The 6,795-nt window shown below is 44.3% G+C and overlaps 1 pseudogene; it reads right to left on the bottom strand.

The window, feature by feature from the left end:
- Positions 1-3,247: 3,247 nt before the first annotated feature.
- LOC123428724 lies at positions 3,248-5,766 on the bottom strand (annotated as a pseudogene).
- Between the last annotated feature and the right edge of the window lie 1,029 nt (positions 5,767-6,795).

Genomic DNA, 6,795 nt, shown 5'->3' with positions numbered 1-6,795 from the left:
GGGGTCGCCACAACCATCGCCTGAGAGGGGGGAAAGGATAGGGAGAGCCAGGTTTCATCGGGGAGTCAAGCTCGATGAAGTGCTCGGCTCGGTTCGACCGAGCCCATTAAGAGTGACCGCATCGGGCTCGTCCTCGTCAGGGCGCGGGCACACGCCGATTGGCCACCATGGCACCTGATGGGTGGGCTCGACCGGTCAGATCGAGCGTCAATACGTATAAAACACGTGCTTAGACATATTTGCAGCGGCCTCGCACAAAGCTGGCACTGACATGAAAATTTTAGGAATCTTGGTACCAATCTACACGGTCTGCCCCAATTGTGGTACTTCTGTGTAATTAACTCATACTCCCTCCATCCCAAATTAAGTGACTCAAAAATGACTCAGTTTTGTACTAACTTTAGTATAAAGTTGAGTCATTTGTGAGTCACTTATTTTGGGACGGAGGTAGTATATCATTCTTGTCTAAGTATCTTGGGATGCGTTTGGTTGCTCCCATTATTATTTGTCACTTTGCATACTTGTCTTATTAGTACATAGTCGAGTATATGCATGCAAAAAGTCATTATATGCATGTTGATTGATTGCGTGCATATTCTTTCCTTCCATCGTAGCAACGCATCTAGGCATGTGGTTGCTTGCTCGCATTATGTGTGCTCGTAGATCGCATGTTGTTAGAGTTGTGGTAACCTCGTATCCTAGTTGGTGAGCTCACCCACTACTACTACACCTTACACATGGTCACACCGAACACATCAAGACCACATCACTGCCATGGCAATAAACTGGATGAAGATGATGAAGTTCTTCAACCCAAACTGACGATCTACCTTCCCAACTTCAACCTTGCTGCACTCCTGCTTTCGCACGAACTTGGAGTAAGCATCTTCTGTTGCCTGCCTAGTCTTAAACCCCCTATGTCTACTATTTGTTGTACCCTAAAACTTTTTCGCTCTAAACTTTCCATAAACCGCAAACCCGTGAAGCCCTCCCGGTGAACACCGCATACCACTTGTCCTAGCAGTGCAAAAAAGCAACAGTTGAGGCAGCAAGCAAAGAAGCACACAAGAAGCAAGCAAAGGAGCATACAAAACATCAAGGAGTGGACCAAAAGAGAAGTAGTAAGCATGCATGATCATACGACATATCAAGTTCAAACTAGCACTACTATGGTGTCATCCTGCCACTACATCCAAACGAGGGTGTCACCTTACCACCGTAAGTTAACTTTCATCGTGAGTGGTTTAGTATATACCACCTCAAAAAAATATACACACCATCAAGTTTTCAAGCCCTGCCTACACAAAATGTACATCATCATCGTCATTGTCGTCATTGTAGCCATCGCCATCGAGGGTCATGCACCCGCCAACCAACAACAAGCTCTAGTAGTAGTTCTTGTCCAACCAGTTCCTAAGCTAAAGCATTGTGTGAGCGTTTGTGATGACAACAAACCCAACACCCTGGGCCTTGTTTTCTTGTAGTTGGATCAGAGCAGCCATGAGAGCCTCATCAGTGATGCCACCTTGCTTCATTACGTTGTTTTACATGCCAAGGTGGACGTTGTGGGACTTGCTCTCCTTGATGGTGGTTGTTACCTCCTTCATTGCGTGAGTCATGCTGCTTAAGACGGACAACTCGTCCTTCATCAAGTCCCCCATCTTTCTCTTCCTATCAAGCACCAAAACGTGCTTACTATCCTTTTCAGGAGCATATAAGCTAGGTGATCTCTGGAGTGTGTGGATACTCGGGCATCAGCAAGCCCAGTGGCTGACCGGAGCACATGACATGCTTGTCGGTTGCTAGCCCAAAGGAGAAGATCTACTGCATCTAATGGTAGTTCTGGAAGTGTGTGTTGAGAAACTATGCGTCCTTGGGGTGAGCCTAAAAACAAATAGGGCGTAGTGGTTAGTTAGAGTTTCAAAGGTTCCTAGGTTTAAACAATTGTTTAGTTAGATTTGCATGGTTTGTAGCTAACAACAATGTGACCCTGGTAGTGCTCGTCCTACAACAAGATTGAGCAGGTGTCCTCAACCCATTAAACACCATTCAGGTCTCTACCTTGAATGCGGTGATCCACCTCGCTCTCCAGTTGCGGAGGTGGTTGTAGACCTGGGCTGAGGTGACCTACTGTCCACAAAACTCAAACACCTGCTTTGCAATAGTGTTCAAGTGCACCTCCTTGAAGCCCTTGCCAGTCCTCATCCCACTAGTTATGATCTCACACATCTTGTAAAGCACTCAAGTCGATAGAAATAACGGCCACTTCATGTTGTTCCCCCTACCATCCTTCTTTGCCTTTGAGTCAACTATTTGTGCAACAGCATGAGCTGCAACATTGAGCTGATCCACACAAATGGAGGAACCGCTGATTACATCTCGAAAATTTCTGAATTAGGAGCCACCTGGTCAACGAGATGTTAGGAATCCTCGATGTAGGATGGTTGGAACTGACTATCGGACATGACTATGGCCTGACTAAACTCTTGCATGCTCATATCCTACAAACGTAAGCATCATCAAGACCAAAACACACCACACATCGACAGTAGGAACTACTAGTAAACATGGATAGATCGACTAGCATTAACACATGTATACATATCACAACATGGACATATGAATGATCTAGTTAAATATCACAACACAACAGAGCACATCACTAAACATGGACACATGAATGATAGTTCAACACTTGCACACTAGCACACCACACATCAAAGCATACTACCAATCCATCCATGACCACTAGCTATCAATCCTTGTCGACAAATAACTCCTAGCATACTTCAAATCCATCACAACTAGCTACCAGCACATCATAGTCACAAAGCTCGGAAGATCTAATCCTACCACATGCTCAGATCTAGTTAGAACTAGTAGAAGGGAGGGGTGATTGAACTCATGGACACCATCGGAGGAGGAACTGGACGTTAAAGAAGAGGAGCTTTTGATTCACCGTCACCGTCAACCGATCGGCAGAGCAGTTGTGCCGCTTACCAGATTTAGCAGTCTTCAGCGGAGCCACAAAAAGTTCACATGGCAAATGACTTGAAAGATTTCATACAGACGACACAAACAGAAGAACAAAAACTTGTCAGACAAATGAGACCATGAACACTTTCACATGGGAGCCACGGTCATTCTTCAGTAATTGTCAACAGATGAACTAGCCTCCGTTCTTCTTCAGTATTCTCGCACTGCGCGCCAGTGAAGAAAGACAGATCCTGCAAAAGGGGAACTCGCCCTACACTGTGGCACGAGCCTCCTCCTTCCTTTTTCGAGCCCATCTCGGGCTAACCTCAATGAGCCGGTGTGGCATGACATGCATCTCCTTCCGGGTGAGCTTTTTCTAGTTGCTAACTCTCAGTTTGTCGATCTTTTCTTCTTCCTCGGTCGTTGCTTCTCTAACCATCACCGTCAGTCTGCACCTAGGTCTCTTCCTGACACTACACCTCCCTTTGGCATGGTAAGACAACCTCTTAAGATAAAGTCCTTTCCCCACAAAAGCCTCCGCTGCAATGTTAAAAATAAAGGAGGTGAACAACATGAGATTCAATTTAATGCAGATTCGGGAGTATATGCGTGTGCTCGATTGGAAACTTACCCACAATAAGTTTATCAGAATCTAATCCATGGTTGTGAGCTGTGTTTGCACGAGCAGAATGGATCACCTACAGAGATTGGTAGGAAGATATTCCTATGTATAAAAACATAGATAGATGACCTATCACATGAGGCAGTAGGCTTACGTGAGTACATAAGATTGAGCGAATAACCAAACCTCGTATAGATTTTTTGCTGCCCTTTTAGCTGTCACTTGCAGCTACAAAAGGGCATCTTCAACAGGCATTCCTCGAACCAGCTTGGCTACTAGATTCACCTTCTTGGGGCTCTAAAACAGCCAGAAAGATTAGGATGAATCAGAAAAATGAATGTCTCGTGATGGTACTAGTAAAAGATTCTTATCAGTAAACTAGTTCAGGAAGTCTGCTAGGCTGCCATGCTCATTATTCTAGTGATGTACTCCCTCCATCCCAAAATAAGTGTTGCAAACTTAGTACTAAGTTAGTACAAATTTAATACTAAAGCAGCGACACTTATTTTCGGACGGAGGGAATAATATAGGCAAATGGTTTCCCATCAATATATAAACCTAGCAATGAATAAGAGCTCCGAACACATTGTTTAATTGATGTTGTGAAAAAAAATACCTTTTGTTAGAAATAGGCACATTACATTGAAAGTTCCACTTGTCACTCAGAGCTACTTTGTTATGAACCCCTAGTTTAGTTTCATGGAAAAATCGGGGGAGCGACCCAACATTGTGCTTTTCCATGTTACGTTGCAAATATCAGGAAAATATATCCAACAATTGCAGATTTGTTATTTGTTATTGCAGATATGTTCAAGCAGCTGAGTGCATAACACTTTTCATACTGATTTGTTATTTGCGACATAACAAGCATGTGCATAGTTTCATTAACTAAATGTATTTTGATAAAACTACACAGTAAAGGGAAGTTTTCAAGAAATTGCAAACTTGACAGGGTTATCACAGAACTGCATACATGTTCTTTAATATTGATCATTTTAGGATATTTGAAGTAATACAAGTATACAAATACTACTGAGCTTTTGTTTACCTGCTTGATATCCTTCTTGATGGCTTGAACTTTCAGTCGCTTAACTCCTTCTCCCCTTTTGTTGGTCTCTTCTGCATCCCCTAGTGGAGATGTCAAAGGAGAAGAAATGGGAACCATGTCATTATCTCCAGCAAGCAAGTTCCTTGTGGTCGATATTCCCTACAATGAAATACCAATAAACAATGTAAACACAAAGAATAACCTCATCAAAGGTACCTGCTTATGAAACTTCTCTTAAAAATTCACTCGAAATGAGTAAATTGGAAAGGCACAATTAGCCATTATCAAATGCCAACTAGTAGCTTTGTAGAAACATAGGTGGATAAGAAACTGAAGTAGAACGTGGTAAGTGCATTACGTCATTTTGGATCAACTGATGGAAGTTCACAGGAATCCCCCTGGATGTAGAAGTGTGTGTTCTCAACAAATTTGTGTATTGTCCTACATCGTTACCAATCACACCCTTTAGGAAGTCATCATCACAGATCAAGAATTGAACACATTCACTCCACTTCTTACTTAAAAAGGAATTTATGAATTTCCACGGGGATTGATACTATTTTTTGACAATCCACGGGGACTGATACTTCGTATGGTACAATATATCGTACCAAAGATACGAGGATCATGGACCACATGGTGTGCGTGTGTGTTCTGTATTTAACTAAAATAAGGCACAAATAATAGCCGACACTAAGTTGTTATATTAATTCGCCATTCCAAAAATTCGACGAGCAATTCCAAAGCTACTCGTCTGTACTTCAGATGAGGTTCCAGAATTTCAAATCATGATACGCGGGCATGTAGATACAACAAACAGTAACGAAATGAAGATAATAGGGACAAACAGGCACACACCCAAGCCAAATGGAGCATTCGCGCTGTTGCTGCAGCTGCAGCTGCTGCTATAGCTGCCCGCCAAGCATGTCCATCTGTGTTTCTCCGTAGCTGCCGCGCCGAGTCGGAGAAGAATGTGTAAGCACTGGGTCGCTGCAGATGAACCTTTGTGTACCAAAGCGGCAAGCGATGGGCAATAGCTAGCGACATATGGGCTGGCGGGAGCGAGATCATTCATAATGTATGACTGGGCCGTCGCGCTAGTAGTCCAGGTGGGCCGCATGCCTTGTAATAGAGTGGGAACCGCACTTATAAGCGGGCGACCCGAGTCGTGGTCGGGGATTGATCAACTAAGAGAATATTTTGTCTCTCCCTCCCATTCACTCTTATCCCGTATGTGTCTTCCTCCTCTCCTCTGATTCAAATTCGACTGCGGCTACACCTAGCTAGCTCGAGCTCGTCGCCGGTGGTTGGTTTACTGCCGGGTCGTGACAGTCTGGTATTCAGAGCTTTCGGTCCTCTGCACCTCAAATAAAAATTTGGAATCGTACCCAACAAATCCGATGCAAAGGTTACGGATCACCCTAGGGTTTGATCTGTGTAAATCCGGATTTGAGGTGGGTTGATTTGGGGAACAAGCAGGGGTGACGACGGCGATGTTCAAGCCGAACCCGCAGATGCGCTGCCTAGCCAAGCAAATGAAGGAATTCAAGGAGAGGATGCTACAGGAGTTCATCGACATTCGTGTGATGCAGAGCAAACTGGATGTGGTTGATGGAATTTGCGCTTAGGTGGAGGCTCTCGATGTCAAGCTGACCGAGCAAGCGGACCATTTGGATCAGGTACAGATGAAAGTTAACCTCTCATGTGATGCTACTGGTAGGGCATAGCAGGGAGAGACGTTTTCCACCCACGCTGGGAAGCAGCCACAGGGACCAGGCAACGGGGAGAGTTCATCACCAACCGCATCTGAGGTGTCCGATGGGATATTGGGAACGACACCAGTGCTGGTCACGCAACGGCCACCTCCAATTCGATATCCTCCAGTGCAGGTGCATGTGCCAAATCATGAACAGAGGATGCAGTCTCTAGTTGAGGAATCTGGAACCAAGAGGGGTTGGATGCCTAAATGGATTTTTGTAAGTTTGATGGTACTCAGGTTAGGATTTATTTGGAAAGTTTGAGGCGTTTTTCCAGTTGTATAACATCCCTGAAAATTTCAAAGTTACTTCTGCATCCCTCTACTTGTCTGATAATGCTGCTCACTGGTACCAGTCAGTTAAGCAGTCTGGTGAAGTTAACTCTTGGGACA

This window comes from Hordeum vulgare, chromosome 2H, assembly GCF_904849725.1.
Source record: "Hordeum vulgare subsp. vulgare chromosome 2H, MorexV3_pseudomolecules_assembly, whole genome shotgun sequence".
In the NCBI taxonomy this organism is placed as follows: Eukaryota; Viridiplantae; Streptophyta; class Magnoliopsida; order Poales; family Poaceae; genus Hordeum; species Hordeum vulgare.
This window is presented reverse-complemented; position numbering and strand designations above follow the sequence as displayed.